The sequence below is a fragment of the Odocoileus virginianus genome, chromosome 14 (assembly GCF_023699985.2).
Source record: "Odocoileus virginianus isolate 20LAN1187 ecotype Illinois chromosome 14, Ovbor_1.2, whole genome shotgun sequence".
Taxonomy (NCBI): Eukaryota; Metazoa; Chordata; class Mammalia; order Artiodactyla; family Cervidae; genus Odocoileus; species Odocoileus virginianus.
In genome coordinates this window covers 36,133,485-36,156,831 of record NC_069687.1, presented here as the reverse complement: position 1 = coordinate 36,156,831, position 23,347 = coordinate 36,133,485, and the positions used below count along the sequence as shown (strand labels likewise).

The following is a 23,347-nucleotide window of genomic DNA, read 5'->3' as shown; positions in this document are numbered from 1 at the left end:
AAGAATCCACCTGCAATCCAGGAGATGGATCCCTGGGTCTGGAAGATCCCCTGGAGAAGGAAATGGCAACCCATTCCAGTATTCTTGCCTACAAGCATGAACAGAGGAGGCAGAAACTGGTGGGCTACAGTCCATGGGGTTGCAAAAAGTCAGACACAATTTAGCAACTAAACAACAACAATAACACCATGTCATTTTGTAGGACACAGATCAACCCACAGGAACATGGATTTTTGTTTTTGCTTTTGCTGCACCACATGGCTTGCTGGGTTTTAGTTACCCAACCAGAGATCGAACCTGGACCCCTTGCAGTGGAAGTGTGGAAACCTAACCACTGGATCATCTAGGGAAGTCCCACATTTTGCATTTTGACTCCATATCTAGTTATCTTTTCACAGCACTCCTTTTCATATGTGCTTAGCATTATATAGATGACAAAGCTGTTTTTCTACTGTTTTCAGAGTATTTTCACATATCTGATTCCATTTGACCTGCATGATAATCCTGGGAAGTAGACACTATATTACAGATAAAAAACTTCAGAGACATGAAATATTTTGCCTAAAGCCACTTGGGCAATGAATAGTGAACCAAAGACTCAAACCCCATTTTTCCCAAGTTGTGTTCTATGTCTTCACACTTTATTCAAAGCAACAATCAATCTTCAGAGAGTAAGCATTCCACTGGTCAAGCCCCTACACACCTGTAGGGCAGTGGTCACTTGTGAACCACAATTAACAATCACTAAAGACGTCTCTAACTCATTCCCCAGTACAACATGTATCATTGTACATATTGCTTATTCTTTTGAGTTAAAGTATTAAGGCAAACATTGAAAAGCAAACATGGTTCTTATCACAAATTTTAACTTTAATTGGTACTTTGAATTATGGTAAGGAGACAGAGAATGAATGTTTTGCTCAAGGTCTTGTAGGGAAAACAAGAAAATGAAAAGACTGAGCAATGAAAATGCTATGGATGGCCTTTAGAGGTGAAAATGCTAGATGGTGAGAAATAGGAGGTGAAATTTGTAATGGGGCAAGAACAGATTTGTACGAAGGCTTTTAGGCAGGCTACAGGGAATGTCATCCTATGAGCCATGGGGAGCTAGAAAATGATATTTAACAGTGGAGTGACTTGACCAGGTCTGCATTTGCAGTGGATAATAGGTAAAGCATGGCGGGTAAATGGAATGGAGAGACTCAGCAGTTAAGAAGTGCGTGGAACTGTTTTAGCAATCATATGGAAGCTCAAGTGAGGAAGTGAGAAAATGGAGAAGGGGACAGTATGCCACAGCAAAAGTTAGAATGACTATTTGGCTATGTGGTGTGATTGAGAGAAAAGAGAAGTAGAATGAGTGATGGATGCGTTCACAGAGGCAAAAAACAAAGATACAGGGACTTGGTTAAAACATGAGAAAGATCCAATCAGGGTTATGTTAAATTTGTTTGCTCAGTCCCTCAGTCATATGCAACTCTTAGGGATCCCATGGATTGTAGCCCACCCATGGGCTCCTTGTCCATGGAATTTTTCAGGTAAGAATACTAGAGTGGGTTGCCATTTCTTCTTCCGGGGATCTTCCCAACTTAGGGAATGAACCCACATCTCTTGTGCCTCCTGCATTGGCAGGCAGATTCTCTACCACTGTGCCACCTAGGAAGCCCCATGCCAAATTTAAAGTACTAGAAAGACATCCAAGTAGAGGTGGCCAGTTGATCATTAGGAATATACGTTAACTTCTTTGGAAAACATATTTTTTGGCAACAACAGGCACAGGACCTTGGAGAGGAAGAATTCCTCCATACAAAATTATAACTTCCTTCCGTTATTCAGATATTTGCTAGGATCTCCCTGTTCCTTTGATACAAATAAGATTCCCAACCCTTCACTGTACACTGTATGAAAGTGTAAAGCCATCTCTAAAATTTCTGCTGATGTCTAGTTTTCTTCCATTCATACAGAATGAGCCCTTGCTCTTCTGGATTTGTGTCATTTTATGAATTGATTGTCCAAGGTGGCCTGTCCATGTTCCACCCTCTATAACCTGAGACGTGAAACTTGCTTCTTGCTTAATTTCTATATAATGGTTTATTCAGACTTTACTAAGGATCTGAGCAGACAAGGGAGGTTTTATAATCATAATGTAGGTGATTTAAAGTTGATCTTCAGATTCATCTGGAATTATGAATCTCCTGACCTGGAATATCTTCTGATGACATCTGTACCACTTTTCACCCTAGACTCATGCCCTCTGACAGAATCTTCTCCTTATCCTTTTCTCACCTGTTGTCTCCCCTTACCCCCATATTGCAGTGGAGACGCTACACTCTCCTCTAGATTATTACACAAAACTATCCACCTCTCTCCCTGGCCCTAAGCCTACATTCAGTTAGTCCCACAATGTGTTCATCAGAACAAGAAGACTTTTTCTTTAATAGAACCACCTTCTATAAAAATTAATTGTTCTCATAAATAACAACTTACCACTTATCTTACCTATTTAAAAATGAGGGCATTATATACACATAAAAATGTGTTGCTTTCAAACTTACCCCATAGAGCCCCAAGATTATGAGAAATCCCCACCAGAGGTGGGGAAGGGGCAGGAGAGGGTGACTGACTCTAATTTTCTTCATTCTTGCTGCAACTTTAATTAAGAAAAAAAAAAAATTCTTTACTTCCAACATTTATATATTGGGCCTGAAAGGAATCTTCCCTTCAAGCTTTACCTTCTGCTGTTTTAGTCTGTTTAGGAAAACACTTTTCCATACAATTTGCCTACTTTGCATTTGGCCAGGAATCACACCCTAATTCCCTACTTGTGTAGGGAATAGTCTCTGGGAAGCCAAGAAGGAAAATCTACTCAAGGAACAAATGACTTTCATTTTTCTCTCTTATGGACTTTCATGCAGTGTAGGATTTTACAAGTTATAAATTGAACTGCTTTCTGGTTACATATGCTCTAGTACAGCATTAACAAAATAGGATTTATAGAATAAAGATTAGAAAAGTTAGGAGAGTATTGAAAATATTAATGTATATCTACACAACTCTCCCAAAAGAATCACAATGCACATTAGCATATAAAAGGCACTAGCCAGTATTTTAGTGAATAATCCTATTTAAATTTAACTAATACAATGTTTTCCAAGCACTTACTTTTTTTCCAGATAACACTTATTAACACCCCATGGAATTAATTTGGACAGAATGTCCTCAGCCATCTGCTCTGATTCAGAACTTCTCATTTGCCTCTGGCTTATATATCTGGAATAGTAGAGCTGTTTCAGTAAAAAGGGAGCTTCCTCGGGTAGTGCTAGTGGTAAAGAATCCACCTGCAGGTAGATGTAAGAGATGGGGGTTCCATCCCTGGGTTAGAAAGATCCCCTGGAGGAGGGCATGGCAACCCACCCCAGTACTCTTGCCTGGAGAATCCCAGAAACAGAGGAGCCTGGAGGGCTACAGTCCGTAGGATTGCAAAGAGTCAGACCAGCCTGAAGAAACCGAGCATGCAACATGCACATCAGTAAAAAAGGGGCTTCTCTGTTGGCTTAATGATCCCTGGGTCGGGAAGATCCCCTGGAGAAGAAATGACAACCCACTCCAGTATTCTTGCCTGGGAAATCCCACAGACAGTAGCCTGGTGGGCTATAATCCACAGGGTCACAAGAGTCAGCACGACTCAGTGTTTAAACAGCAACAACAGCAAATCAATGAAAAGAGGGAGTGGAAAAAGAATTCAAGTAGAAATGAAGACCCTATAGGTAGAGTCAACCTTTTGTCTCTAGAATTATGCATATGACTTGCAAATGATTTGTGAATATGTCTGAACCTGACCATAATACTTGTGCTATAAGCATTCTCAGTGGAGCTTGTCTCAGTACTCAAAGACCTTCTTTTAAACCAATTGCAAAGCCTGTGTTTGCCTATGGTGTTAATGTGATATCCAGAGGTTTAGTTTGGTTTGGACGTATTTCCGTTATCTGGGTATGCCTAGGATAGAGCGTCACTGGTGGCTCAGACAGTAAAGAATCTGCCTGCAATGCAGGAAACCTGGGTTTGATCCCTGGTAGGGAAGATCCCCTGGAGAAGGGAATGGCTACTCACTCCAGTATTCTCGCCTGGAGAATTCCATGGACAGAGGAGCCTGGTGGGATACAGTCCACAAACCATCTGACATGACTAAGCAACTGACACTTTCACTTTCTATAGGGAAATGTCATTGTCAGTCCTCGGATGATGCCTTGCAAAGGTGACTTACTCCTGAAACAGTGAAAGAACACTCGACTCTCCGAAAACATATTTCCTTTCTCTTTTCACCAAGTGATGAAGCCAACAAAAAGACCTTTTTCTGAACTTTTCTTTTGCTATTGTGCCAAAGCTGCTTATTCAGAAAGTCCTTTGCCACCAAAGAGGAAGTCTCTAGGCCGTGTTAAGACTTCTCTGGACCTTGGTGTATTTTCATTTGTGAAATTTGGAGTTTGAGTTCAATTATCTCCAAGATCTTTCTGGGTTCTAAAATCCTACATTTCTGCACCTGAAAAGTTTCTCTATAATTTTTTATTATGTTTAATATTTGGGTTAACAAACTCTGAGCACATGAATTTAGAAAACAGTGTTTTAAGATGTGGGTGGCTTTCAGGGAAATTAAATCCAGCTTGGATTTAGGTACCATAACTTTCAATCTGGCCACCAGTTCCAAATACTGCAGATGCGTTCTCTACATTTTAGTGATGCCAGAAGACACAGATTTTAATTTCTTAAAGACCTATTTTTAATTTATTTTTCAAACACCAGCTTTTGCACCTCACCCCCACGGAATTCACACCTTCTTAAAAAGAAGGTGCATAACTTGAGTCAAGTCCTTCTCTAATTTGTGGAAGTTTATTAAATCATAGGTTTTTTAGTTAAAAAAATTCATTAGACCACCTGTCAGAATGTTTAAGGAGCAGTGCATTTTTGTAAATAAATTGATGCTGGATTAATTTAGACAGTGTTTATACAAGTCAACAATTTAGATGATGATGATAATGAAGATAACAGTAATAGTAATGATGATTTATTAAGTACTCTTTATGGTGGCTCAGTGATAATGAGTCTGCCTGCCAATGCAGGAGATGCTGGTTCGATCCCTAGGTCAGGAAGATGTGCTAGAAAGAAGGAAGGAAATGGCAACCTGAGTCAGTATTCTTACCTGGGAAATCCCAGGGACAGAGGCTCTAGTCCATGGGGTCACAAGAGTCAGACACAACTCAGTGACTAAACACACTAACACAGAAACACACACTTGTTCAATACTAATTGCCCTGCCCACTGATTCTCATGATCACAGTCATTGCCTTGAAGGTAAGGCAGAAGGATGTGGATAGGTTTTAATAAGCTCCACTTTCATCCAGCGGAGGAAAGGAAGGCAACTACATTTGTTGAGCCCTCTTTCTGTGCCAGGCACTGTGCTAAGTGTTTTACACTAATTGTATCCATTTAATCTTCCCTGCAGCCTTACAAATTAGGCATCACATCCATTAGAGATGTAAAACGCAGCCTGAGAAATGTCTAGCACCTTGCTCAAAGTCACATATTAGTTTAGCAAAGGCAGGATTATTATTTGGGTCTGACTCCAAGTCCCATGTTTACTTCTATAAATTAGGTGAGATTCACATTTCTTAGCAGTGAGTGCATATAGTACATCATTTGTCATCTTGGAGGGCAGAATCAGATCTGAGGCGTTGGGAAGGTAAAGTATACTGGAAGTGGAGTGGGCAAGGCTATGAAAGAGCAGATATTAAGTGCAGGCTTTGCTTAAGATAGCATGCTGCCAGGGGTCCCCCAGGGATGCACTGCTGTTGAATAATAAAAAGGAAGGGAACTTTGAGGTGACCTGGCTCTATCCTCCTTGCTTTGTGCCTATTGCTCATTTGACTGTTTTCCATTTAGTAAGGAAACTGAGACTGGAGGAATGCTAAAATGTAGCCCAAGGTCACAGAGCTGTTGGCAAAAGTGGAATCATAATCCAGGTCTCCCAGCTCGCAGACAGAGTTCCACCCTCCACACCTCAGGGAGGAATGCGGGCAGAAAATGGACAGGAAGACTAGGATGCTTCAGTGACCATCAAGCTGCAGGAAATAATGTGGAAGAGCAAATCAGCTCTCAGCCTGCATTGTTCCCATCATAACATGGTGCTCTGGAAACTTGAATGGAGGGGGTCAGAGGTTGGGCCTGGGATGCTCTATGGATTTTGTTCCTGGCTGACCTTCACGGGGCCCTCTCTCTTTCCACTTTGAAAGCACAGTGGATTTTTTTTCCATTCAGTGGAGACACCCCAGCTCACAACAGCTCCCCAGAGAACACCCCTGCTGCTTGATTTACCCTGTCAGTGCCTGGACTCAGCAGGTATGGGCTGGTCTCTGAGGAGTTGTTCCCTTGCAGCATCACTCAACATAGCAGTTCTGGGGAGCAAAGAAACACCTCACTGAGGGAATGGGAATCAAAATGGTTCAAAAGCTGCTACAGGTGACATCAGTCTTCATGAAGAAAAACTTTCTGGCTCCACCTCCAGACCATGTGGCCAAGTATGTTAGAGCGTTAGTTGTTGTTCAGTCACTCAGTCGTGTCTGACTCTTTGTGACCCTGTGGACTGTGGCACACAAAGCCTCCCTGTCCATCACCAACTCCCGGAGTTTACTCAAACTCATGTCCATTGAGTCAGTGATGCCATCCAACCGTCTCATCCTCTGTTGTTCCCTGCTCCTCCTGCCTTCAATCTTTCCCAGCATCAGTCGTTCCTAAAATGTCAGCTCTTTGCATCAGGTGGCCCAAGTATTGGAGCTTCAGCTTCAGCATTAGTCCTGCCAATGAATATTCAGGGTTGATTTCCTTTAGATTGACTGGTTTGATCTCCTTGCAGTCCAAGGGACTCTCAAGAGTCTTCTTCAGCACCACAGTTCAAAAGCATCAATTCTTCAATGCTCAGAGCATTGGTAGAGCAGATCTATTATCAGCCTTTTCTGTAAAAGGGAAAGTTGCCTTCTCAGGCTACATATGCCTAAGGAGAAAGAATATCAAGGACATTATGTAAAATCAGTATTAGAATAATCATTGTTTACAAGATGCTGGCATCATGTTTCATTTTTCAACATATATTTATCAGAGGCTTCATTTATTCAACAGATGATATTCCCAATTTGCAATTTAGAAAACCAAAGGTCAAAAAAGCTAAATAATTTGTTCAGATGGTGGTGTGAGCTAGTCCTGGGATCAAATCAGATCTGGTCTTTTGAAAAAATTTTAATTTGCAAAGATAGACTCGCGTTCATAGCAACACTATAATAACCAAGACAAGGAAACAGTCCAAGTGCCTATCAAAAGATAATTGATTTAAGAAAGGTAAGGGATGTGTGTGTGTGTGTGTGTGCGCGTGCATGTGCATGCATGCTCACTTGAGCAAATGTGCTCTGTCATATCAGATTCTTTGTGACCCTATGGACTGTAGCTTGCCAGGCTCCTCTGTCCATGGGATTTTCCAGGCAAGAATAATGGAGTGGGTTGCCATTTCCTCCTCCAAGAGATCTTCCAACCCAGTGATCAAACTGTGTCTCCTGCATTGCAGACGAGTTCTTTACTGCTGAGCCACTGGGGAAGCCATATATATGCACAATGGGATATAACTCAGTCATAAAAAGAATGAAATGTTGCAATTTATATAAACATGGGTGGACCTAGAGATTATCTTACTAACTGAAGAAAGTCCCACAGAGAAAGACAAATGTATGATATCACTTATATGTGGAACATAAAAAATAATACAAATGAACCTATATGCAAAACAGAAATAGATTCACAGACATGGAAAACAAATTTATGGTTACCAATAAGAATATAGGGGAAAGAGAGGGAAGGATAAATTGCAAGTATGGGATTAATAGGTACAAGCTACTATAAAAAAACAGATAGTGAAGTGGAATCATTCAGTTGTGTCCAGCTCTTTGCAACCTCATGGACTGTAGCCTGCCAGGCTCCTCCATCCATGAGATTTTCCAGGCAAGGACACTGGAGTGAGTTGCCATTTCCTTTTCCAGGGGATCTTTCCAACCCAGAGATTGGACCCGGGTCTCCCTACATTGCAGGCAGATTCTTTACCATCTGAACCATCAGGGAAGCTCAAAGCAGCAAGTATTTGCTGTGAAGCACAGGAAACTGTATTCAATATATTATAATAACCTGTAATGGAAAATAATCTGCAAAAGTTATATACATAATGGAATCACTTTGCTGTATACCTGAAACTGACACAGTATTGTAAATCAATTATACTCCAGTTTGAAAAAAGAATCTACGTCTTTTGAACCACCAGAAGAAGGAATCTGGCTTGTACATCAGAAGGAAGCTCCAGAAAGCAAATTTTCTTCTAGCCCAGGTCTTGGCAAAGTGAGCAGTGCTCTGCCACCCTCTGAGGTTGTGATTCATGAGTCTGATGCTCAGAGTTTGATTTCTAACACATGAGGCTCACTTGAGTAACACTGCTCTTGTTTGCAGACAAGGTGTGCCTCAACTGTCCCCACCCACAGATACACTTGGTTTTAAGCAATCTAAAGAGAGAGTCAACTCCAGGATTTATCTATCAGTCCCTCCCCACCCCAGGTTCATGTATTTCTTCCTAAATCTAAGCTATGACTCCTCTAAGGTCAAATTTTCTTGTCCTATCACTAAGGTAGACCTGCCCATCATCAATTTCCAAATAATTGTTGTAGTTGTTGTTCAGTCACTAAGTCATATCAGACTCCTTGAAATCCCATGGACTGCAGCACATCAGGTTCCTCTGTATTCCACTACCTCCTGGAGTTTGCTCAGATTCATGTACATTTAGTCGGTGGTGCTATCTAACCATCTCATCTTCTGTCACTCCCTTCTCCTTTTGCCTTCAGTCTTTCCCAGCATCAGAGTCTTTTCCAAAGAGTCAGCACTTTGCATCAGGTGGCCAGAGTATTGGAACTTCAGCTCCAGCATCAGTCCTTCCAATGGATATTAAGGGTTGATTTCCTTTAGGGTTGACTGGTTCAATATCCCTGCAGTCCAATGAACTCTCAAGAGTCTTCTCCAGACCCACAGTTTGAAAGCATTGTTCTTCGGCACTCAGCCTCCATCATGATCCAAATGATGGTCCTCTGCTATTCTCTCCCTTGTATCTTTTCTCCCACGTCATTGATTATTGTGCTTCAAAAACACAAGCAAAGGCTCCTGGGAGGGATTCTTTGTTCCCTTGGGCTCTAAAGCACACCTGATGGAAGAAGCCTTAGTAACTTCCAGATTCAGTGTTTTTCACCGAAACCAATTAATATTTCAGCACCAATTAACATCATGGCTCTTTGCAACCCAATGGCCTCTCAAGCTCTGATTTCAAACAGTAAAAAAAAAAAAAAAAAAAAAAGAAAAGAAAAAGATTCTGTAACAGCTTCCAACCATGAGGCTCTGTGACAGAAGAGTGATTTTAGCCCAGGTCATCCTGGGGTATAGAAGGAGGGAGGGCTGTTTATAACTCTTTCTTAACAACTTTGACCCAAGAGTTTTTGAAGCAGGCACGCACATAAAAGCGTTTGCTCTCCTTCATTCTGCTGATGTTGTAAAATTAAAGTACAGGCAAATGTAGATAGGTACCTTTCATTATCTGTAGCAGGAGAGCCAAAGACTAGAGAGAATTGCCAAGCTATTGAGAAGTCAGATGCCCATTCAGTGCCTGCTGAGTGTGTGTGTGTGTCTGTGTGTGTGTGTGTATGTGTGTGGAGAGAGTGCCAGCTGAGTGTGTGTGTGTGTGTGTGTGAGAGAGAGAGAGAGAGAGAGAGAGAGAGAGAGAAACATACTTTTCCAAAAAACACAGCTTAGGGTAGAGGTCTACTCACTCTAGTAAATCTCTCTGGAGCTCCGTTTTCTTAGATGAAGTTGCTGGAGTTTAATATCTAAAGAAGAACTAACCTAGTGTACAGCTGGCATTCACAAAGAGGTAAGAGCAGGGAGGTTGATGGGAGTAGAAGGAATAAAGAGGAAATGTCCAGGCAGGAGGGATGTTTAGTCAGCCAGGTCAAGGCACAGTAGGGTGGACATTCAGCCAGTAACTAAGGGGAGGGAGGCTTATTTGGGACTTGAAAAGAACTGTAATGTGAACTGTCAAGCAGTTGAGTGAGAAAGAGATTTCTGATTAAAGAATTTAAATGGACCATATCTGTACCACATTCTGAGACTGCGAGGAGGGGGCCTTAGGCAAGACACACACTGTGGAAACCATGAACATCCCAGTAAGAGAGGATAGGAAGGACTTGTTGGTGACTTAAGGGAAGGTTTAAAGGAAGCAGATGTCGTTTCTAGGTTGGAAGCTATCAGAACAAATCTGTAATTGGCTATCTCAATATGTCATATCTATAGGACTAGAGTGAGGATAAACTATAACTGGTAAAGAAGTCCTAGTAGTTTGTTTTAGTCTAGTGAGGTCAATGTTTCATATTTTGTGGGTGATGTTTCTGTGTTGAGACAAAATTACAAAATACCTTTTTTATCTCACTTCCCTATGATCTCGAGTAATCTTGTCTGGGGTTGGTATTCTGGGAGAGTATGTCCAACAGGAAGAGAACATGACCTTGTTGTGAAAGTCAGGTCAGCCTCCAGATATCAGGATTTGCTTTTAAATTTCTTTTCATTTACCCCCTTTAAGTGCACTTATTTCCATTTTGTTCGAAAACCTCGGATGTGAATTAGGCTTTATATGTGCTTTTTTTGTTGTTCTTTTTCTCATTAAAACAGCTGAGACTGTATCTGTGCAGATTCCCGGACCATTTTGACAATGAGACAAATCAAAGAGTTGGTGAAAAACTAGCCCAAGGCTTGTCTGTTGAAATGCAAGCTTATCAGATTGAGCTATACTGAAAATCAGCATTCTCCGTGGCTTAGGTTTCTGCCTATCTGTTTGGACAGGGATTGGAAATGACTGACGATGAGTATAAGGAATTCCAGGTGGTAGAGGCCAGAGGGATTGAGACTGGAAAAGAAATGTGAGCACACAGCATTTTGTAGATGGAATTGCTGGTTCTTTGATATTGGTGAACATTCCAACTTCTTCCTCAAGGTATTACAACTTATTCAGGGAAGAAAGAAGCAGAGGGTGAGGTGGCCAACAGTCATATTTTCAACTGAATATTTGTCTTGCCCTTTTGGCAGGGGAGATATATTTCGTTCAGTCTTGGTTGAATGAGTGCCCCTGAAGGCTTGTTTGTGTTGGGTGTACTTGGAAGACACAGCTTTGGATGTTGTTGTTCAGTCACACAGCCATGCCTACTCTGTGCAACCCTGTGGCCTGCAGCATGCCAGGCTTCCCTGTCCTTTACCATCTCCTGGAGTCTGCTCAAATTCGTGTCCATTGAGTTGATGATGCCATCCAACCATCTCATCCTCTATTGACCCCTTATCCTCCTACCCTCAATCTTTCCCACCATCAGGGACTTTTCCAGTGAGCTGGCTCTTTGCATCAGGTGGCCAAAGTATTGGAGCTTTAGCTTCAGCATCAGTCCTTCCAATGAGTATTCAGGGTTGATTTTCTTTAGGATTGACTGGTTTGATCCCCTTGCAGTCCAAGGGACTCTCAAGAGTCTTCTCCAGGACCACAGTTCGAAAGCATTAGTTCTTCGGCACTCAGCCTTTTTTGTTGTCCATCTCTTACATCAGTACATACATACTGGAAAAACCATAATTTTAACTGTATGGACCTTTGTCGGCAAACTAATGTCTCTGCTTTTTAATGTACTGTCTAGGTTTGTCATAGCTTTTCTCCCAAGGAACAAGCGTCTTTTAATTTCATGGCTGCAGTCACTGTCTGCAGTGTAGCTTTGGATAACTAATCTATTAATTACCAAGGGTGATCCCAACAACTATAAGTGCTTATTTAAGTGAGATGATATAAGCCAAATCTTTCCTGCTAGAAGTGGGCTCCCCCTAACAAAATTGTTAAATAATCTCTAATAACTTGCTAACATCACTCTAGGCAATGACATTTCAACTTTTAACTTATATTCAGTTGACAGAATGTTTTCTTTCACAATCTTTTTAATATAACAGCAATTTTTAAAAAGTTGGATATATGAAATTTTCTCAGTTTATCTGGCCTGGGAGGACTTCAGAAGAAAATACTACACATATCAACAGAAGACACTAATTTTGACTTTATTATATGAAGCACAAATCTTCTGGCTCTTGCCCTGTATGTCTGGGATTATAGCCTATTTCTAATTAACTTATTTTAAAGTACTAAAAATAATTAGATAGGACTAGCTAGAGACTTGCTTGCCATAATTGACTTTTTTAATCCCAGAAATCACAAGTATAGCTTGAATTTTGGCTTTAAAATATTCCTTCCTCCTACCCACTCATCACTTAGTTCCCTGTGGCCTCAGCTGTAAAAAAAAAAAAGAAGCTTACAAGTTGCTCCTGGAACTGTGGCATCCTATCCTGAAGGAGCAGTATGTGGAGGTGAGATTGTAATGTGTGATTTCATTAGTGGATGCTAAAAGCACAGGCTGCCCTTTGGAAATGTATGTGAGATTTGGCCAATGTAAAACTGAGCAAATTCATCAAATAACTGCTGCTTATCTAGAATACTAAACAGAAAAGCTGTTGCTCTTATGATTTAGCTCAGGTTCAAAAATGAGCCAGTCATGAAAACAACTAACACCATAATGCCAGAAAAAGTGATTCATGAAAATACATCTTTCAGATCTTTGGGATTCATTTTGGAAGGATTTAACTTATATTTCCTATTTCTCCAAATAAAATATTTGTAATACTTACCTTGTCATGAATAGACTGTAGGGAAACTTTGTCAAGAGCATGGTTCAATCTAAGTTCAATCTGTTAACAGAAACCATATGTGGATTCAGGGAAGATATGGTGGATCTGTTGCTAGGAAATAGCCAGGAAAATTAGTGCTATTCCTGCCTCAGTTTTAAATTTATTGGTGAGCACTCAAGGGGGTTATTTAATGAACTTGAGTCTTACTGCTCTTCACAGGCAGAGCAGGCTACCTCGTGCATATCTGCATGCTTTGACATGACAAGAATTTATTGGTGAGCTGAAATTTCACACCTTTCAAGCACACAACTCATTGACCACTGTGTTGCACTTCAACGATGTGTCCAAGCAGCTTCCAAATAGATATGGCCACAGACTCTTGAATCTGATAAAGACTGAGAGACTCCTTAAAGCCACAAACCATGTTCAGGGGCATCTTGATGTTTCCATGGCATGAGCTCTGCATATAAAGGCTGTTTCAAGGAGTTATTGTTTTACTGCTCCAACTAGCACTAGGTGGATAGCTTCAGACCTTATAAGTGTGTGTATGTTGAAAAGAGAGAAGTGCTTAAAGGAAGTAGAAATGTAGTCTTCTCTTAGCCTCCATTAGAGTACATCGCTTTACTCCTGCTCATGCAGGAAGGAAGTTTTTTTTTTTAATTGACGTATAGTTGTTTACAATGTTTTTTAACTTCTGCTGTACAATGAAGTGAATCAGTTATACATGTATATACATAAATTCTTTTTAAATATTCTTTTCCATCATGGTTCATCAGAGGATATTGAATAAAGTTCCCTGTGCTATACAGTAGGACCGTGTTGTTTATTCATTCTATATATAATAACTTGTATCTGCTAATCCCAAACTCGCAATCCACCCTTCCTCCAGCTCCCTTCCCCTTGGCAACCACAAGTCTGTTCTCCATGTCTATGAGTGTGTTTCTGTTTCATAGATGTCCTATTGTATCACATTTTAGATTCCACATATAAGTGATAATCATATGGTATTTGTCTTTCTGACTTTCTTCACTTAGTGTGATAATCTCTAGTTCCATCCATATTACTGCAAGTGGCATTATTTCATTCTTTTTTATGACTGAGTAGTATCCCATTGTGTATATGTACCACATATCAGGAAGGAAGCGTTTTACATCCAGTTTTTCTTTATCTTCCAATAGAGGATAGAGAAAAAAGTGCTCAAATGCCCAATGTGGAACTTTCTTACCTGGTTTCCTGATTGCCTCAGAATGAGCATATACATTCTTTTAGCTTGCTCTAGATCTTCTATCTTCTTTAGCATTTTTCTTGAGGGATTTCTTTGGTGGTTGTACTTAGGAAAGTTTTTTTTCTTCCCCAAGAGTGCATGACTTATCTCTGTGACATTTGGGTGGCTTTTCATTCTGCAATGCTTGCTAAAAATTCAGATAAAATTTACACATGGTAAGGTGGAGAGGGGAAAATGTAGTATAACCTGTTGGTGACTAGGATGTTATTTATGCTACGCCTTTAAAGAATTTTAATTTTTCTTTTCAAAAATGAACCAAAGCATTTCCCCCCAGTGCCCCAGCATAAGAATCCATCGATTTATTGAGTCAGCCAGTACCTCAACAACAAGAACATAACAAGACCATGCCGTGGGCTTGGAGTGGGGACAGGAGAGGCATGGTGTAGAGTCAAAACATTTTCCTCTTGATCCTTGTCCTTGATTTGCAGGGCAGCCTTCTTGGAATGTGAGATTTTTATGAGACACAGTTACAGAATGGTATAAGACAGACTGCGGCAGAGCACTAACATTTTGACTTGTAGACATCATATGCTGCTGGCGCTCAAAGAAAGGAAAAGTGACGAAAGTGACTTATCTAATATCTCAGGACAGTAGTACCCTGACCTTCCTTACCTTTTACATTTCCTCAAACCATTGTAATGTTTTGCTCAAATATGAAGAGTACATCTATTTTCTCTATTTAAATGTGATCTGCTTCTGTAGATCCTGTCATGGGTCCATGTGGATTCAGTGGTCCAGTCATAGACCACTGAAAATAATAAAAAGCATCTCTTCTAAGGTAGAAAATTGTGCTTGGTTTGGGGATTGCTTGGAGACAATAAAGTTCAGATTAGGCCAATGAGTGAGAGTTTCATGGAGGTTTGAAAGATCTAGCCGCAGACACTCAACACTTTGTGTTCTCACTGGTGTTAATGACAATGGCTTATGTGAAGGAGGGGGGAAAGCAAAACATTAGGAGAAATGGTTCTCTTTTTTATTAATTTTTAATGGAATATAGTTGCTTTACAATGTCGTGTTAGTTTCTGTTGCACATCAAGGAGAATCATATATATACACACACACATATCCCCCCCGTTTTGAATTTCCTTCCCATTTAGGTCACCACACAGCATTGAGTAGAGTTCCTTGTACCACATGGTAGGTTCTCAGGAGTGATCTGTTTTATAAATAGTAGTGTGTATATGTCAATCCCAATCTTCCAATCTATCTCCAGCCCACTTACCCTTTGGTGTCCATACATTTGTTCTTTGTATCTGTGTCCTTATTTCTGCACAATTAATATCATCTATACCATTTTTCTAGATTCCATACATGTATGTTAATATACACTGTTTGTTTTTCTCTTTCTGACTTACTTCACTCTATGACAGTCTCTAGGTTCATCCACATCTCTGCAAATGACACTGTTTTGTTCCTTTTTATGGCTGAGTAGTAGTCCACTGTATATATGTATTATATCTTCCTTATCCATTCCTCTGTTGATGGACATTTGGGTTGCTTCTCTGTCCTGACTATTGTAAATAGTGATGCAATGAACACTGGGTGCTGTGTATTTTTGAATGATAATTTTCGCTAAGTATATGCCCAGTAGTGGGATTCTTGGGTCATATGGTAGTTCTAGTTTTATTTTTTAAAGAGACCTCCATACTGTTCTCCAGAGTGGCTGTATCAGTTTGCATTCATACCAACAGTGCATCCAGGTTCTTTTTTCTCCACAGCATCTCCAGCATTTGCTGTTTATAGATTTTTTTGATGATGGTTATTCTGATTGGTGTGAAGTGATACTTCATTGTAGTTTTTATTTGCATCTCGGAGATCAGTCCTGGGTGTTCATTGGAAGGACTGATGCTGAAGCTGAAACTCCAATACTTTGGCCACCTGATGCAAAGAGTTGACTCATTGGAAAATACCCTGATGCTGGGAGGGATTGGGGGCAGGAGGAGAAGGGGACGACAGAGGATGAGATGGCTGGATGGCATCATCGACTCGATGGACATGAGTTTGAGTAATCTCCAGGAGTTGGTGATGGACAGGGAGGCCTGGCGTGCTGCGATTCATGGGGTTGCAAAGAGTCGGACACGACTGAGCGATTGAACTGAACTGAACTGAATAGTGATGTTGAACATCTTTTCATGTGTATGTTGGCCATCTATATGTCTTCTTTGGAGAACTGTCTATTTAGGTCTTCTGTCCATTTTTTTAATTGATTGGTTTGTTTTTTAGATATTGAGCTACATGAACTTTTTGTATGTTTTGGAGATTAATCCTTTGTCAGTTGCTTCATTTGCAAATAATTTCTCTCATTCTGAGGGTTGTCTTTTCATCTTATTTCTGGTTTCCTTTGCTGTGTAAATGCCTATAAATTTCATTTGGTCCCATTCATTTACTTTTGGTTTTGAAAGTTTTCTCTTTTGACCATAAAATTCAGCAAGTCCTCTGAGAAAATTTGACAACTACATGTTACACGTTTTCATTTAAAATTGACAACTACATGTTACACGTTTTCATTTAAAAACCTGAAGTGGAAAAAATGCTTTTAGGCTTGACATTCTGTCCTATACAATGTATATGCCACGACCGGTTATTTATTTTCAAAAGTATATATCCAATGAAGTGCATTCCTTCACTTATTGAATAGACAAAAGGGAAACCACCTTTGGGACTCCTGAAAGACAGCTGCAGAGCAACCTTTTGCCAAGTGTGGATGGCCTTTGCCCTGTTTTTCTCCTGTCTTCCTTCTCAGTTTTGCAGTGAGAAGGGACAATTTTATAGTAACTTGATGAAACGGCAGAGCAGGAAGTCCCAGCTGCTCTTGCCCCAGCTGTCTCTGAGATCTAATAATACAGGGTGGGAATAGCACATCTCTCGGAAGAGCACACACATTTTAAGTTGCTTTAATTTTCCTGCCAATTAGACTTTTAAGATGCCAAATACATCTCCAGGCAACCTCTCTGACAATTTAGTACTCTTTGGTAAAGGAGCCTAAGGCAGAGAGAAATTTTCAAGTGTCAAAACAGCATGGAAAAAAATTATTCTTTCATCACCAAAGAAAAATTCATGTGCATGCATTTATTTAGGGAAACATGGGGACATGGGGATACTTTTTTTAAAGTTTTTTATTGAAGTGTAGTTGATTTACAATGTTGTGTTAATTTTAGGCATACAGCTAAGTGAAGCTGTTATACATGTATCCATTCCTTTTTTTAGATTCTTTTTTCATATAGACTATTACAAAATATTCAGTAGAGTTCCCTGTGCTATACAGTAGGTCCTTATTAGTTCTCTATTTTATATATAGTAATGTGTGCATGTCAGTCCCGGTCTCTCAATTTATCCCTTCCCTCTGCTTACCCCGTGCTAGCCATAGGTTTGTTGCCTGCATCTGTCTCTACTTCATTTTAATATTGATACTAGCAAAGGCTCCCGAAGAGCCTGGGAGTCAGAATTCTCAGCCTAGATCAGGGTTTCTCAGCCTCAGCATCGTTGACATTTTGGGCAGGATAATTCTTTGTTTTGGGGGGCTTTTCTATGCACCATAGGATGTTCAGGGGTACCCCTAGCATCACCTGCTGAATGCTAGTAGCACTCCCCCCCCCCCCCAGTCATTACAATCAAAAATGTCTTCAGATATTGCCAAATATTCTCCCTCTAGGGCCACTTGTGAGAAAAAAAAAAAATCCCTCTGGTTGAAAACCGCTGGCCTAGAGCAGCCAGCACACAAAAGGTCTTGTGACAATCACTTTTCCTAGAGCTCGATTTCTTTCCTTGTTAGATAGATGATACCAACTGCCCAGGGATCAAGAAAACATAAAATATTTAGTTGTATGACTTATTTCTTGTGTAAATGAATATGCCAAAATTTATTCATCTTTAGATTCTGCTGCTTTCAGATTAGTCACCCTGGGAATTTATGCATCCATCCAAGTGATCCTGAAGCAATTTTAAGAAGAATTTTAGCAAGGGGTAAATCTTGATCCTTTCTAGGTGAATTGGTTTTAGAAGCAGCCTAAACTTGTTCAGAGCCAAGTAAATAAGGTGGGTAAGTAAAACAGATGAATGCTATTTGAAGACAAAATACAAGTGGAACAAAAATGAGATTGATTTTTCTAATGTGCCTTGTGAACACACCCTGAAGGCAATCTCAATAGAGGAGTCATAAAAAGCTTTTGAGTCATCCTGCCACTGATAGGTTCAGTGAACAATCATCTCCACAGGTAACAATTCTGAATGATGGCTCACTTTCAGCCTGTACATTTGGGGGTGTTTGTTATAAAAAGAAAATCCCACTACTTCAGAGTCATACTTCATAGAAAAAGCTTATGAGAAAATGTTCTTGATTTTTGAAAAAAGAGTCTTTCCTTAAATATATTTATTATTATTTGTGTTACTTAAACAATAGATATTTAAAGAACTTTTATTACTGAGTCTGTGCTAAGTGTCTGAACTTCAAATTGACTACAGTGCAGACCCTCACTGATTCTCAGGGTGGTTACTTTCTAATAGAGAGATATTTTAATTGACATTTTAATTAGACATTCTAATAGGAACAGTTAATTTCAACAGAGTGTAGTAAGTGCTAAGCTAAATCAGAAGCAGGTGTTTACCTGGTTTCTAAACTCAGCACTGACACTGAATAAATTGAAGGAAGTCAATTGCACCTGCCTTCAGTTTCCTGATCTTGTGCAGAGAACCATTGCTAACCTTTGTCCTCTCTTCTAGCATCAATAATCTGAGCCAATGGCAACCATGACAATTCCCAAGTGTGTATGTATTACAGTGTTTTGTAAAGGAAACCTTGTCATATGGTGTCTAAATATTAACCATCAGTTGCATTTGAATCATTACCAAAAGAGGAAGAAATGCCCCTAAGATGAACACTGGCTGTCAAGAGACATGGCCTGTTACTAATAGTTCATTATTAAAGAATGATCATAAGCCAAATGAATTATGCTGACTTTCTTCTTCCTGGATTATGTAGGATTATAATGAGCTATATGTATCCATGGTGGACCAGAAGCTGCTATATCCTAGGAAAATGGCAAGAAATGAGAAGTGAAGTAAAATGTCTGTATTTGAAACAATCCACAAATTCTTTGTTAAATTAATGTATAATATTGGAAAAAAATATAATTTGCATCCATCAACCTAGGTTCAAGTTTTTATAGCTTTCAGGATGTCAGTTTCTGACCTCAACAGAATTTTCCATTCTCAACTGTAAGACGAAGGGAGTGAGATAAAAAATAATATGTTCTAAAAAAAAAAAAATAACATGTTCTAAGTAGCTACAATAGACATATAATACACATTCTCATTTTAGACCTCCTAACAATTGAATGATGCAGATATTTTCACTTTTATCTTGTATGTGGAAAAAAAATAAGGCTCAGCAAAGTAAACCAACTCGTCTATGGCAGAATGTGTTAGTTGCTCAGTTGTGTCCAACTCTGTGCAACCCCATGGACTGTAGCCTGCCAGGCTCCTCTGTCCAAGAGATTCTCCAGGCAAGAATACTGGAGTGGGTTGCCATGTACTTCTCCAGGGGATCTTCCTGACCCAGGAATAGAACCCAGGTCTCCTGCATTGCAGGCAGATTCTTTACCATCTGAGCCACCTGGGAAAGAGCAAGAAGTCAATCCTATGTCGGTCTGGTTTCAGAATCTCTTTTTTTTTTTACCCCCCCTATATCCCTCCACCTGTGGAGTTGTCTCCAGTTCAATTCTGAAATTATATAATTCTTTTCACAAGTAATCTAAAGCAATAGTGTGAAAGTATCCCATATTTACTAACTGCAAGAGAAAGAGAAGTAAATGTTTATATCTACTTCCAAATTCAGAGGTTCTTAAATGATGAAGAACGTAAAAGTCCTTGCATTTCCCCAACAAGTGAAAACAACTTCCAAGGAATGTTGTTACTTCTTATTCAGAATATTTTAAATTTCCAGTGCTTCAGGGAAAGGGGTAAAGGCAGGCTAGTCTGAAGGTTATCCCTTTGGTTAGTGTACTACCAGACATGGTAACGCGAAAATAAGTGTGCTATGCTGTTTGATGGCTGCCCACCTCTATCTCTAGTTTTTAACTTTCATATGTGAGAGCCTTGTGTATATTGTTGTTGGTGGTGTTTAGTCACTCAGTCGCGTCCCAGTCTTTGCAACCCCAAGGGACTGTAGCCCACCAGGTTCCGCTGTCCATGGGATTTCCCAGGCAAGAATACTGACATAAGTAGCCATTCCCTTCTCCTGGGGATCTTCGTGACCCAGGGGTCAAACCTGCATTTCCTGCATTAAAAGGCAGATTCTTTACCAGGCCACCAATGAAGCCTTTGTATGTATTACAATCATGAAATCAGTTCAAGGTTATAACAGTTAAGTGAAATAGTCCATTTTAACTGTAGTACCTTTGGGTCATATTGTAATATGTAAAATTGTAGAAATTAACTGATAGCCCTGAGATGTGGCTTTTAGCAGAGATCAAAGTAGTCTGTCCATTCATTTCTTGCTTCTCTTATTTGTTCTCCTTTCTGGGAGCGAGTGAGGCAGAGTCTCATGTTCATTCCATTAGGCATCTCATTCATGTTTCCGGTAGAGATGAAGTAGTGTACAGCGTTCACTCTAGAGACAGTGCTGGGCTTGCCCTGACTCTGCCACTTGACCATTGTGTGATCTTCAGAATATTCCTTAACCTCTCTGAGCCTCAGTTCTTTCTCCAAAAAAATAGAAAGAAAAAAAAAATACACTTGTTTCATGGGGCCATTGTGAAAAATATATAAGACAATAATCACTCAAGGTGTTTATCTCAGTACCTGGCACACAGTGAGTGATCAATAAGTGTTACTTTCATTATTATTATTAACAACAATTTTGAAAGGACACCCAACGGTGCTCTTCTAAATCAAAAGAGTAAATCCACCTTTTTGAGAGCCTAGTTTCCCAGGGAGATACTTCATTATTGAGACTAATTAAGTTTACTTTAGATAGAACTTTATTGTATAGAGATTATTATGATGATTTGGATTTTTCAATAGATGTGAGTACATATAACAATTCCATACAGTAACTGTTAGATGTTGTGTGGCAATTTGTGAGAGATATCTTGGGATTTTGTTTCTAATACTAATATAGATTTCTACTATATTTATTATTATCTTTATCTTGGTATAATCATTTTGAGAACTAAGCTGAAGTGTGTTACAGTGATTTTGTGCATCAGAATTACCAGTGGAAATTTACAATCTATATGTGTCCCTGCAGAAATGGACCACCACCTTTTCAGTTTTGTACCCCTAAAGTGGCTTAAAATAACTATTACATATTTTGTGAGTAGTTTTGGAAGTCAGATGCTGTAGAATATGATAAAAGAGAAATTAAGTTACATTTTCTACACAGAAACAAAGTCTTCATGTTTTAAGAAATGAGTTAATATATGATGAATTTATAATTGGCCAGTGCTACCTTATTTCATGGACAGAGGAGCCTGGTGGGCTACAGCCCATGGGGTCACAAAGATTCTGACACAACTGAGTGACTTTCATTCCCTTCACTCACCTTAAAATGTGACAATAACAATTTTAATTGACAACATTGTTTTCTAAAATTCAATCTCTAATGTTTTTTTGACATCTATATTGATTTATTCCAAGGAGCAAAGACTATGAATAAATAGTTTAAATACGTGTTCTTCAGGGATCTCTTGATAGGTTGGACTGACTGAATAATGTTGACAAAGCAGTGTTCTGAGGAAGACATGTTGTTGTCATTAATCACATTTCTTTTATTTAAATATATAAACCAACCTAGCAGATTTTGTTGCAAGTAAGCATATGTCTGTCCCAGGGAGAGATCAAGCGTGTCTGCATACACAGGGTTGTTACAGTAAAGCTGAAAATGGTTCATTAAGTTGATTCTAGGATCTCTGTAACCATTGGTGACAACTTGGTGTGACTGGGGTAATTGTGCGGCTAATTTGGGGAGCTAATGTGGACCCCTGGGATGTATGAATTTTCCATATTCCCCTGCAGCTCTCCCTGTTTGCCATGTAGCTTTCAGTAACACCATGTGACCCTCCAGATGGCATGGCCTACTGAGCCGTCCCCATTTTGGCCCCATCAGCAGAAAGATGGGAGAGGAGAAAGATTTCTCCTATCTTTGGAGCTGAGTCCCCAAGTTTTGACAAGGGTTTATAGCCTGTGTTTCAAACATACATTAATAGCATAAAGGTTTGTTCAGATGTGATACTTTGTAAACTGGGTTATATGTAAATAGAGTTAAAGTGAAATGCCATTTTCATTCTTAAAAACAGGGATCTACATAACTTGGTAATTGTTGATATGCTTAATGATAAGAAGCTTAACACTTATGCTAATGAAGGGACAGTTTAAAAGTTGTGACCCAAAATTCAGTTAATAGTAATAGTATCTTAATAATTGCTGATGTCTTGGAAGCAACCTAAATATCCACCAACAGAGGCAATGGATAAAGAAGGTGTAGTACCTGTGTACAATGAAATATTACTTGTCTCATGCATCCAACCTGGGCTGGTGATCTGTTTCACCCTAGATAATATACATGTTTCGATGCTGTTCTCTTGAAAGATCCCACCCTCGCCTTCTCCCAGAGTCCACAAGTCTGTTCTATACATCTGAGTCTCTTTTTCTGTTTTGCATATAGGGTTATCGTTACAAGTGCTCGGGCCTGGTGCACTGGGAAGACCCAGAGGGATAGGGTGGAGAGGGAGGTGGGAGGGGGGACTGGGATGGGGAATACATGTAAATCCATGGCTAATTCATTTCAATGTATGACAAAAACCACTGCAATGATGTAAAGTAATTAGCCTCCAACTAATAAAAATTAATGGAAAAAAAAAAACAATGAAATACTACTCAGCCATAAAAAGGAACAAAATTGGGTCACTTGCAGAGACCTAGAAGGACCTAGAGTCTGTCATACAGAGTGAAGTAAATCAGAAAGAGAAAAACAAATGTCGTATGTTAATGCACATATGTGGAATCTAGAAAAATGGTATGGGTGATCTTATTCACAAAGCAGAAATAGAGACACAGATGTAAAGAACAAATGTATCGCTACTAAGGAGAAAAGAAGGCTGGGATAGATTGGCAGGCTGGGACTGACATATATACACTGCTATGTGTAAATTAGGTGACTAATGAGAACAGACCGAACAGGTCAGGGAATTTTACTGAGTGCCCTGTGGTGACCTAAATGGGCAAGAAATCCAAGAAAGA

General features: G+C 39.7%; 1 protein-coding gene across 2 annotated transcripts in view; it reads left to right on the top strand.

Moving 5' to 3' along the window:
• The window catches only part of PLCXD3 (phosphatidylinositol specific phospholipase C X domain containing 3), a 186,228-nt gene that overhangs the window by 117,454 nt on the left and 45,427 nt on the right, over positions 1–23,347 (top strand). The gene's annotated exons all lie outside the window — the stretch shown is intronic.